Source organism: Cupressus sempervirens, chromosome 2 (genome assembly GCF_028749045.1).
Source record: "Cupressus sempervirens isolate cs-2001-9-10 chromosome 2, ASM2874904v1, whole genome shotgun sequence".
Taxonomy (NCBI): Eukaryota; Viridiplantae; Streptophyta; class Pinopsida; order Cupressales; family Cupressaceae; genus Cupressus; species Cupressus sempervirens.
Window position 1 is genome coordinate 604,538,977 of NC_143119.1, and position 13,689 is coordinate 604,552,665.

Genomic DNA, 13,689 nt, shown 5'->3' on the forward strand with positions numbered 1-13,689 from the left:
TCTCTCCTCCACAATTTTTTTTTTAAATTTAAATTTTCATCACACCCCTTTTTCATGATGCAAGATGATGTTGCATTAGACATCCATAGTAGGAAAAAAATTGTGGATATATGAAGCAACTAACAATCACATGTTTTTTTCTTTTCTTCCAACACATAGCTAGAAGAAGTATCTGCTATTGAAAATACTCCTCTGCAATGAACTCTGTCCAAGTATAACTCTCATCCTCCTCTAATATTATAAGATTTAATTAATCTATAATAAACTCAACAAAACCATACAAATATTTCTTTTCATACCACACATCACTAACAAGATCCTCATATAAACCATCCTCATCTTTCAAATTCATCTCAAATTCAACATCGCATAATTCATAGAAATTTACCTCTTTCACATATTCATCCTCACTCACTTCTTTCATGTCATCAACAAGGCATATAACTACTTCACCTGTTTGATCTCCAACTAAGGCATTGTGCTCTTCCTCCATTGTTAGAGTCTTCCAATCATCTTCACCCACTTCGGGTTCACAAGTCTTGTCATCTTGATTCTTTTCCTCTTCTCTTTCATCTTCTTCAACTTTAGGTTCACAAATATTTTCCTCTTCATCCTCTTGCTCTTCCACTATATCATCTTTATTTTTTGCATCCAAAGAATTATCAACATCTCATTTTTGGTAACATGCTCTTCTCTTCCACAACTCAGCTTCTAATTCATTCACTTGCTTTTGCAAATCAACTCACAATGTCTCTTGATTTCTCACTTTAATCTTCTCAAGCCTAGGAATCCTTAGAATCAATCCAATTAAAAAAGTCATCTTCTTCTTTCTCTTCTCCATGATCAAGTCTTTATAAGACAAACTTCTTGTAACACAAGAACCTCATGCAAATTGCCTCACAATTGGCAATCTATCTACACACTTAGCTAAAATAATGATCCTTGTGTAAACTACCTCACAATTGGTAATCTTTCTACACAATCAATAACTTCATGACAAACTTCACCTAACTCAAGGTCCTAGTGCAAACTACCTCACTTTTGGTGATCTATCCACATGCTTAGGAACTCCCACTCTGATACCATTGATGAAGGTATTCTCTAATACCACTAATGAAGGTGCACCACCCTTATCAACTCACAACCAAAATCAAAACAATATGGAGAAAAAAAAAAGACAAAATACTATTAATACTTAAAATTCATTACAATATTCTCCAAATAAGAGAACTCAAAATTCTTACAATATGAGAGAGCTTCCACACTAAGATCTTATAACTAGCTTCCACACCAAGAGCTTCTACAAGAAGAGCTTTCACTTGAAAATCTTGATTACAAATGACCATAAGCCTTTCTTAAATAGGAACTTAGCATCTAGGACATTACAAACACAACCAATGTGCGATAAAAGGTAAATACAACTATCTTAAAATAAATATTAAATTCCCACCCAAATACAACTAAGCACCACCATTTGGTCCAATTATAAAATTAAATTTTTTTTGTGGATCACAAAAAATATTAAATGCATGATTTAAGGAACTTTCCACAAAATTCTAAGATGTCACCTACACACTTTGATAAATGGAATGAAAAGTATGTTCTTATTTTTCTATTTACACCACCTAGAAACCTTGACAATATAAATTCCTCTTTTACTCCTCTTTTTCCCTTTTTAAAATTTTTTTTCCTCTAATTTTTGTCACTTTCTCTTTCCTCCACAAATTTTAAAAAAAATTGATCGCACCCCTTTTTCTTGTATACCACTTGATCAAGGGAAAACCCAAGAAAAAATGAACACAATAGGAAGACGGGAATATTACTATCAGAAGTGATATGCTATTACATTTAATACAATGAAAATAGACTCAATGAAATGCCCTAGGGGCTTAAAATTTTGTTTGGTTATGAAGAAAAACACTCCTCATAGTACCTTCTCCCAACTCCACCAAAATTGCATTTACAAAGCTAGAAATGACATTAAGTAACCTAGATTAGGTTTAGGGTTAGGAATAAATTTTAGAATATGCCATTTGGCATCCACTACCAAAGTAGAAGGTTCTAGAAAACATGTCATAAGTTAGTGCAAAATTAGAAGAATCCATAAATGGTAGTCCAACTTCTGGGAGGCATAACTTTTGATCTGGGACTCCAATTGATGAACCATTTACATTTTTAGAAAGCTCTCCAAGCACTCTATAGCCTATGGACCAAATTTTATCATCTCCCTTTTTTTGGTCCTATACAAGGCCATTTAGTGCCTTAAATCTAAGCATCTTGGATCACTTGTAACAGCTCTTTTAACTATGTGATTGTTTCTTCGTTAACTACTTCACTCATTTGTTGTATAAAGTGCCCTTAAGCAACTAATCATTCCAAAAAAGTGATCCAAGGGATTTTAGCATTTTTTCACAATCACAACATAAATTGCTAAGGGCTAAAGACATGCTATGACCATGTGATTACCTTGGTCACATGGTCACACCTTTAAGAACTTTCAAAGGTTCATTTTTGAAAGTGCAAAAACAATTCAAAATAAGAGAAGAGTTTTTTTAATCTAAAGAAAGGATGCAAGTTATGAATTAGCATTTTATTTTTTAGGTTGACTTTCTCATGATAATTTGAAAAAACCCTAACTACTTTAGGACAAGAACTAGATTTTCAAATGAATTTTCAAGATTCTAGGACCAAGTCAAAATATAGGCCAAGAAGAACTTGTACTATTTTAGGATTTTTTTTTTCCAAGATCTTCAAGACTTTTTTTCAATATTTTTGACATCTCCTTCCTATTTTAAAATTAAATCTTTAATTTCCTCTTTAGTTCATCACTTTGGGATATGGCTTCACTTAGGGCTTATTCAAGTTTCTTTTCTTTCTCGTACTTTTCCACTTTCCTAGATTTTCTCTCAAGTTATCAAACTACTTTCAAGAGAATGGTTCTATAATACCAATTGTTATTATAGGTAGGAAAGTTTAAGTACTAAGAGGCATGGGGGGTGTGTGAATCAATACTTAATAATTTTTTGATTTTCTATCAATGTTTTAACTGATAGTTGTTTCCTTTATTAATATGATAGCTCATAGATATAAATGATAGCTTAATAATTGATCATTAACAATTCATATGCATGAAAGTAAATAAAAATACATAAAATAAATTGATATGCACATAACACATAGATTTTCTATATAGAAAACCCTTGGTTAGAGGGAAAAACTATAGTGAGGATGGAACCCAACTTTTTCAGTATAGTAAAAAAGTGATTGCCAATTAGGAACACAATAGTTCTTCCTTATGAGAAACTCACCTTGTGAGCAGTGATTGTACTATTCTAATTGTATCATGAGTCTTGTTAAGAGTACTAGGCTAAGAGAATTTATCCTTCTTGTCTAGGAATTCAACTTGTTAGAGGATTTAATAAAAGTTCATACACAACTATGACTAGTCCTATAAAATACTTTACAAACCTTGTAGAAAACTGATTAAGTATTTGTACAATATAACTTGAATTTTTTTTATGCTTCTTCCTTAATTTTATAAGATCCCTTTGTTCTTTGATCCACTCTTTGTGATGACCTCTTTCACTTTTCTCTCTATTCACTATTTTCCTATGTCTCTCTGTCTTTTTATATCTCTCTTTGTATCTTAGTCCATTTTATTGTCTCATGCTTTCTCACTAACTGTGATGTCCCCATTTTAGCATATATTTCATATAGGTATACTAATAATGATATTATATTATAATATCATATATATAACATATTATAATAATAATCTAATATAATAAATAATAAGATATATCTTAATATAAAAATACTATATTAGTAAATGTATTACAATATAATAATATATACTTGATGTATTAAAATAATGTTCTTTATGACATTATTATAACTAACCTTATTAATTAATATAATTATATTATTATTAATATAATATAATAGTTGATATATTATTAAAATAATAATATATGGTATAATTATTAAGTAACATAATAAAGTTTATTAATATATATAATATATGTTATATTATGCTTATTAATATAATATAATATATTTTATGAAATAAATAAAACTTATTAGTATGAATATATGATTTAATATGATTAAAATGTAACATAACTAAGCTATTAATATAATTAATATTAATGAAAGGACATGACTAGTTGAAATATATGTATAAATATAGAATATCAAATATTGGAAGGGATATCATACAAAATACTATCAAACATATACAAATAAGAAACTAAAATCAATAAATGTTCAAAATGAGACATTAAAAATGGTATCAGAGCATGATCCTGCCATCCTACAAGGTAAAAATATGCAAACATCAAATAAGAGAGGGCTACAAGAATATCGAATTATCTTAAAAAGAAATGGAAGCAAGAGAGTGATGAAGAGCGTAAAAAGAGGAAAAGCCATGGAGAATAAAAACTATTATCTGAGACGTGGGGAGGAATGCAGTCATAAAGAAGAGTTGAAATATTTTCATAGTTGTGGCTACACGGGAAATTCAACTATCTTTGGTGCACTCCTACATATTTCTTGTGTTCATTCAATATTCTATTTTCAACCTTACAATAGGCCTTTGAAGTTAGATATGGTGCCTTTACAAAAGCTTGTGAGAAGCCCGCACCTTGAACCAATTTTTCAACTCAGAAAAACAATAGTAATTCAACCCACATGCAATATTGGACTATAAATGGAGGAAGATAATAATGAAAATAATCTGGATCTAGATGATGATGCAGTGGGGGTGATATTAAGAAGGTTTCCAATGCCATCATTGATGAGGGTAAAGACGGTTTGTGAAGCTTGTAATATGTTGATATCCATTGCCCATTTCAATATGATAAACGAGACACATCATTTTGTGACCCAACAGAATCACCTTCTTCTATAAGGCTCTGAATCAGTGGTTCCTAATAGATGTACCATTGAATAAAAACACACACTATTATTATCAACCCAACAAGTTCTATCATTCTCACCCCACCAAGCTTCATCTTTGTGTGGCAGCGGGTGGTTTTTTCTTCTTTCTTGGTCCTGATTATCAGCCCACCATATTTAATCATCTAACAAAAGAACACAGATTTCGATTGAATTTGAAAGACTTTAGACTAGAGAAAACAAGATTTATCTTAACCATAGTAAGTACGTTAAATCTCTCCATTCAAATTGAAGCATCTCAAGAATAAGACAGATGAAATAATTTTTCTCTAAGTATTTAAACTAAAAGAAATCATGTATAAAGAGAAAAAAACATCTATCAGGCATGTATACGGCTTTGCAAGCAAATAAATGAACATGATTGAAGGCCATGTAGTTCAACGAATAACTGATCAAAGGCGTGGCTTGATTGAGGAGTTGCAGTTGCTTGTGTAGATTATTATAGAATATGTATTTGATATTGTGACCAAAATGGTTCACTTCCTTCTATCTCCTCTTGAAACATGTCGATTGGTATTCTAAAGGCTCTTTACTAGCCAACGAGCAGAGAAAGTGACATAATGGCCAGCCAAAATACTGTCCTTGTCCAGACATCAACTCTTGGTGATTGTGACCCAACACCTAATGTGCGACAAATTTTTTTTCACAATCTTTGAATACAGATGCACAGACATGTGGAGATATTATAATAGAATTAGGGTATCCTTATGAGGTTATTTGAGTCATTACAATTGATGGTTATGTCCTCCTTCTTGAAAGAATTCCAAGGAATAAATCACGGAAGGTCCTTTGCCTGCAACATGGGTTGTTGGACTCATCTTTGGGTTGGGTATCAAATGGAGTAGTTGGTTCCCAAACATTTGTGGCATATGATCAAGGCTTTGATGTTTTCCTTGGTAACTTTCAAGGCTTAGTGTTCAGAGAGTTTTTCCACGAATGATTATTGGAGCAGATATTGAGACAAAAATCAAACACGTCTCAACCAGCTCAGAACTTGTTGCGCATGCATTTGATTGGTGGTAGATGGTGTATGTAAACAAAAGAAGATAACACGTGGTTAACTAGAAAATTGGAAATTGTCACAGAGGACCAGTTAGTGAGTGTTTTTATTGTACTTTTGAGGCCTACAAACAGAATGATTGATTCTTGGTTTGCAAGACTATGAAACAATGACATATTACTTATTAGCTTGCTTTGGGAGCATATTATTTCATGATGAGAAATTGGCATATAAGCAGCAATACTTACACATCCAAAACCACTAAAATTAATGAAGACGTTGATCGTTACATATAAGCATTGGGATATATCCCATTTGATATACATGGCACGGATTATTATTGCTACAAAATAATACTCTTGGGAACTCCATAAGGTAAGTATATGTGGTAAGCTTTTTTTTAAAAAAAATTCTTGTTTTCATATTATTAAAATGTGTTATATAAGTTCTTAACACATAACGGGTATTTTAATAGATGTAAAAGTATATAGTAATCTATAAGGATGATATTAAATTTCAATAATGAAATTTAATAAGAAAATGATATGATCTATTAGATGTAAAAGAAAATATCTATCACAAATTGATTAACAAATATTTAATATTAAAATATAGAAGCACCATTCTTTTTGTGTGCTTTAATAAGGATGATTGGATAAATAGTGATTTAAAATTTTGATTATTTTCTATAAGTCGTGAATGCCTAAATAACATCGAAGAAGATGAGATATGATTAAGAGAACACTAGTAACATTCAGTCAATGAACAAAGAGGGAAGCCAATGGAGCTTCGAGAAAGTTCAACCATAGTTAAAAATATGAAATTGTAAGTTTTCTTAATTAATGTAATCATAAAGGTGTAAAATTTATTATTTGAGAAATGATTTAGGGATTTCAAGTAGCTTTCCTATGGAGTCTACAATAAAGGAAGGTCTATAAGATGCCTTATTGTAGTACTAGTTAAGGGAAAGACTATATAGAAACCCTACTTTATTTAACTTTCCTATGGGGTCTATAATTAAGGGAGGTCTGTTAAGACACCTTATTGTAGTATCAGTTAAGGGAAAAACCATATTAACTTTCCTATGGGGTCTGCAATTAAGGGAGGTTTGTTAAGACACCTTATTGTAGTATCAGTTAAGGGAAAGGCCATATTTAACTTTCCTATGGGGTCTGCAATTAAGGGAGGTATGTTAAGATACCTTATTGTAGTATCAGTTAAGGGAAAGGCCATATTTAACTTTCCTATGGGGTCTACAATTAAGGGAGGTCTGTTAAGACACCTTATTGTAGTATCAATTAAGGGAAAGGGCATAGTTAACTTTCCTATGGGGTATGCAATTAAGGGAGGTCTGTTAAGACACCTTATTGTAGTATCAGTTAAGGGAAAGGCCATATTTAACTTTCCTATGGAGTTTGCAATTAAGGAAGGTCTATTAAGACACCTTATTGTAGTACTAGTTAAGGGAGAGACTATAAGGGCATCTATCCTTCCTATGGAGTCTACAATCAGGGAGAACTGCTATGATACCCTATTGCAGTACTAGTTAAGGGGAAGATAGTAAGGGAACCCTACCACTTTCCTATGAAGTCTACAATCAAGGGAGAGTAGTTAGGACACCCTATTGTAGTGCTAGTTAAGGGAAAGATAGTAATAACTCCTTTCAGAAGAACCCGTCTAGCCAAATAAGCAATCCACTAAGTAGACCACCTCGTGTGGATGCCTAACACCTGCCACTGAGGCCAAGGGGGCCAAAGTTCTACCCTTGGGCATAGTATGGAACTAGCTTGGATTAACTTATTATTATTTGAGTTTCTTTGAAGTTTATATATGTTTACATGCGTGTACTAATGATTTTTTGGTTGCAGGTTCACAATTAAGGAAATGCATAATGTGTGTCTTATGTGTTTGCATCGTGTTTCCTTCGTGTCTTCATCTATTTGCATTGTGTTTGCTTCATGTCTTCAAGTATCTGCATCGTGTCTACTTTGTGTCTTCATGCATTCAAGTGTTTACTTTGTATCTACTATGTGATGTACATCTCATAAATCTTTTAGACTTTGGCATGCAAACATGTTTGGTGTCTATGAAGGAGCTTGTGTATGAATGATTTTGCTTGAGGACAAAAAAATTCGAGAGGGGAGGACTGTGATGTCCCCATTTTAGCATATATTTCATATAGGTATACTAATAATGATATTATATTATAATATCATATATATAACATATTATAATAATAATCTAATATAATAAATAATAAGATATATCTTAATATAAAAATACTATATTAGTAAATGTATTACAATATAATAATATATACTTGATGTATTAAAATAATGTTCTTTATGACATTATTATAACTAACCTTATTAATTAATATAATTATATTATTATTAATATAATATAATAGTTGATATATTATTAAAATAATAATATATGGTATAATTATTAGGTAACATAATAAAGTTTATTAATATATATAATATATGTTATATTATGCTTATTAATATAATATAATATATTTTATGAAATAACTAAAACTTATTAGTATGAATATATGATTTAATATAATTAAAATGTAGCACAACTAAGCTATTAATATAATTAATATTAATGAAAGGACATGACTATTTGAAATATACATTATAAATATAGAATATCGAATATTGGAAGGGATATCATATAGAATACTATCAAACATATACAAATAAGAAACCAAAATCAATAAATGTCCAAAACGGGACATTACACTAATCCTACACATAGTTCTGACCATAGATCTTAGGTTTAATCCCATTCTCCATCTTGATATCGACTTAAAAAAAATTCTCGTAAGCTTTTGATAATATCAATCACACACTTCTTTGATTAAAAAACTTCTGATAGTAACCCATACACTCCAATAATAACTTTTCCTTAGTAATATCGATAAAGAATAAAGTTACTAGATCCATGAAATTCACCCAAGATATTTGGCATCAATGAAAAAAACTTCATCATCATACTTAACTAACAATCTCCATGCAAATGCCACCAATCTCCAACATGAGGACCCATGTTTTTTAATCTTGAATTTCTTGAAAAGTTGTCTAAGGTCCTTATTCTTAAAATTTCCTCCATTATCTATTACTCTAGATGAGCAAATTCCATAGAAAAAAATGATGTGATTTAGTGTGAAGAGGGCCACATGCTTCTTTGTAGAAGTAGAGAGAGGGACAACTTCAACCCATTTAGTGAAATAATTAGTAATTGCAGTGATGAACTTGTGTCCACTAGAAGAGATAGGATATATCTTCCTAAGAAAGTTAAAGAACCATTCATGAAAAGGCCAATGTCTAATAGAGGGTATCAATTAACATATAAGAGCATGAATCAAATTACCATGGGAATAACACTTCTTGCAATATTGTGATGTGGAGCCTAATCAAACTTTGGGGTTATCTATTTCCCACTTTATTTGGTGTACTTTCTCCCCATATTTTACTATAGGGGTTTAGGGGCAATTCCCTATTGGTAAATAGATTTGTCTTTGAACAAAACTTCCAAAATAACCCTTATTTTCCCAATAATGAAGAAACAAAAATCTACCAATAGTTGGGTCACTTTGCCATTGGATTGTACAAGTGACCTCTAAATTTTAGAGGGTACAACTCTCTAATTAGATATGCAAAGAATGTGATTAAGAAATGATTTTAACTTGAAAGTAAAGGCTACCCTCACTATTCTTAGATAGGGGGCAAATAAGTATAACATAAATGAAAAGGAACCCACATATATGATAATGGAAAAACATAGTCCCTCCACCCACATATGCTTTTGAAAAGGTCAAGAAATGACTAAATGAACAAGAACTCTACCTAATATATAGACTCAGTAATACAAGATGACCCCATAATCTAATCTTAATTCAAATATAAACCACAAAAAATGATTCAAAGTATGAAAACTTCAAATAAGATATGGAGCTTTTCATTCATCCAAATTCATTTGAACAAGTTACACTACTAAAAATTCAAAATACTTGTAGAGAATTGAAAAAGACATATAAATTAAAACTATTAGCTTTGGTTACAATTAAAAACTACTTGGCTTGATTAAAATATATGCCCCCATCTTCTGCAACATATGATCTGCCAAAATAGTGGAACCCTCGTTACATCCAAGTTTTTCAATAATTAATGTTTCTAGATTGTGTTTCAGTTTTCATAACCATTTCTTGGAATAAATCCTATGAAATTTTTGCATTGATCTTTTGGTTTCATAAGTTATCTCCTTTAACATTTTATTGGTACCAATGTTCTTTAACATAAAAATCTTCACCAATCTAGAAAAGGAATATACACATGTTCTTGGACATGTTACATTCGATTATGAACCAAAAAATCCACACTTGTTACTCACTTTCTCACCCAAGGATTTGTTGTTGCCCCAAATGCAAGTTCATAGAGATGAGTTGGCCACTATAATGAACCCCGAATAGATGCATCTATATCTAAGATTATTCTTGATATTCCTTGAAATAAATAATAAGTAAATGATAATTGAAATAATTATATATTCAAAAAAATAATTATTCAATATTCTTGTTATAATAATTAAATTGGAAAAATAATGATTAAATGCTCATCATAATAATATAATTCAAATTATATATATACAAATATAACTTTCACCAAACAAAATATATAATATGCATTAAATAAGACCAATGTACCTCAAACTGCCAGGGAGACAAGTTATGTTTGGCGAGTCACATCCCTTAATTGGGAATAGTAATTGTATATATGTAGGAGTCTTGGTCAAAGGAGAGGGCATGGAAAACATAGCAGAAGGAAGGGCAGATAACAATCCAACAACTTATCGATGAAAGAAGACTAGCATTGAGTTGCTTAAAACTCATCACAGACCTAAGACAGGATCCAAACAAGGGTGTTTGATACTGTAGGTCAAGACATAGATTAGACCATTATAGGTGAGGCTTAGGCATCAGAATTATAGTGTGTGTGTGTGTGTCTATATATATATATATATATATATATATATATATATATATATATATATATATATATATATATATATATATATAGATATATTCTAAAGTTAATAATCACATGAAAGAAGGAATTCATGTACTAATTCATGATGATACTAAAAGAAAAGTTAATAGATTTAAATGAAATGAATGATTAGATTAATTCTTTGAATTCCACAAAGAGAACATGTATCCATTATTTACAGGTACTAGAGTTCCATAAGAGAATGAGCAATATACTCATTAAGAGATGGATCTCATTATTTACAGGTACTAGAATTCCATAAGAGAATGAGTGATATACTCATTAAGAGATAGATCTCTTTATTTACAACATGAGGTTATTAGAGATTGTCATGATCTCCTTAGTCTTTGGATGTACATCCCAAAATGAATAGATACAGATACCATATATAAATTCAATATTTGTTAAGAGATGGATTCCTATCTAAGGGTAGACCTAGGGACAAATTTCTCCACTAACTTAGAATAAATTTTTATATCACTAATATTTGATGAATTGTTGTACTGATTGTAGGAGATTCGACATGAGAATAATCAGGGACATTACAGCCACTAGTTCTGCCTTTGCTACTGGCTGATACTACTATTTTTGTAAAGCTAATTTTAACAAAAAAACCACCCAAAAGGAATCTTCTTATGGTTTAAACATTTTCACCTTCATTTGGAGTTCCCTTATCTTACATTTTCATGTTAGCAAGTTATGAAGCATTTCATGTTCCTCCTTGAAGCAAGGCAAATGAAGCCTGAAAAATTTAGTTATAACCAACTAACTTCATTTCCATTCAATCAATTGGTTGATTTGTGAGTAAAAGCACAAACCTATGTCACCATTTTGTAAAGGAAAAAGCTAACAAAAGTATAATTGTTCACCTTCAATGACATAAACTTGGTATTATTATTTTGAATTTGCAAATGAAGTAAACTAATAAAATGTGTAGAAATGGATAAATTTTATGATTATAATTTTTAATAATTATTTGATATAAGAATTGATATATTTTCCTAATTTTTATAGATAATTTTTTTGTTGGAATAATAATACATTTTTCATTAGTTACAACAGGTATTTGATTCTGAATGCTTATCGAGTTCATCACTTAGTTTACAGTTCATACCGAGCATTCATTGATTACCAAGTATGTTCAGCAGTGTTTACCAAGTCAAGAAGGTAAACAAAGGTTTTTAGTGTTTATCGAGTCAGTAAGGTAAATGAAGGTTTTTGGTGTTTACCGAGTCAAGAAGGTAAACGAAGGTTTTAATGTTTACCGAGTCAGAAAGGTAAACGAAGGATTTAGCATTTATCGAGTCAGGAAGGTAAATAAAGGTTTCAGTGAATACCAAGACAGAAAGGTAAAAGAAGTATTCAGTGCTTACCAAATGAATCGAAGGAGTTAGTTTCTATCGAGTGACACAATGCTTACCGAGTCACCAGTGGTTACCAAGTTCCAAGCTACTTAGAATGATTAGTATGGACCGAGCCCCTACCTCTACCAAGTGCATGATGATGCCGTGTAATGTAGTGGATGTTGAGTGTCAGAAGGTCACCGAGTGAGTTTGAGGAACCTGAGTTTTCTACTATTTGGCCGACTCAGTAATGTTTTGTTCACTTGTGTTTGGCCGACCTTGTTGCTGTAAATATTGGAATGGTATGTATGAAATGTATTATGCCATTTGCAAACAAGATGAAAAAAAATAAGAAAATAGATATGTTGAAGAGAAATAATAGTGAAGTAAGAGCGAATTGAAAGAGAATCAGCAGCGGAGTATTCAACAAGGTTATCAAGGAGTAGCAAAGATAGATCCATCACATCAAGTGATCAGTACATAAGATCTAATCAGCAAACCAGTTGCAAGGAGATCCACTGCTTCATCCTAACAGGTGAATCAGTTTTTTAAATCCTTTAATAGGGTAGACTTAACAGTCTTTTTGTAAATCTCCTAACTGAGTGCATACTTCATTGTATGTTTGTAAATCCTCTAACAAGGTGGATCTAGCAGTCCTACTTGCTCCTAACAAGGCAGATCACCAGAAGTGATCACTGTAAGCCTTAACTGGCCAACTTTATACTGCAGTATTGAAGTTTCGTGGGCATCATCCCCACCCCATTTTTACTTTCAATTTGAAAGGTTTCTGGGTCACCAAATCAGTGTGTTAATCTTTTTCATGCATACAGTAAAGTAGATGAATGAATGGTGAATTTGTTATTATGATGAATTGGTTTAAATTTTAAAGCTTACTGATTCACCCCTCCTCTCTCAGTAACCTTGTTAGTCTTGAATATTTCCAACAATTGGTATCAGAGCTTTTTGGTTCTCAAGACAGAGCTTGACAGCTTGAGCAAAGATCAAGGACAATGGAGATATTCAGACTTGACAAAACTATTGAGAACGAGAAGCTAGATTTGGAGATGGCCATGGTTAAGCTCAAAGAAGCAAAGGAACATCTTTCTCAATCCCTAAAAAGGAGAAAGGAACTTGCAAGACAAATAAATGACCATTTTTATGTTGAAGAAAGGATTGAAGATTTGTTACCATCAAATAATACAGAAGAAGCTGACAAAGCAATCAAAGAACTTCTAGAAAAGAATGGATCACTGCAAGAAGAGGTAAGAAAGCTTAAAAGAGAGCAAGAAATGCAGTCAATCAGGCTATGTGAAGTTTTGGAACAAAGAAACAA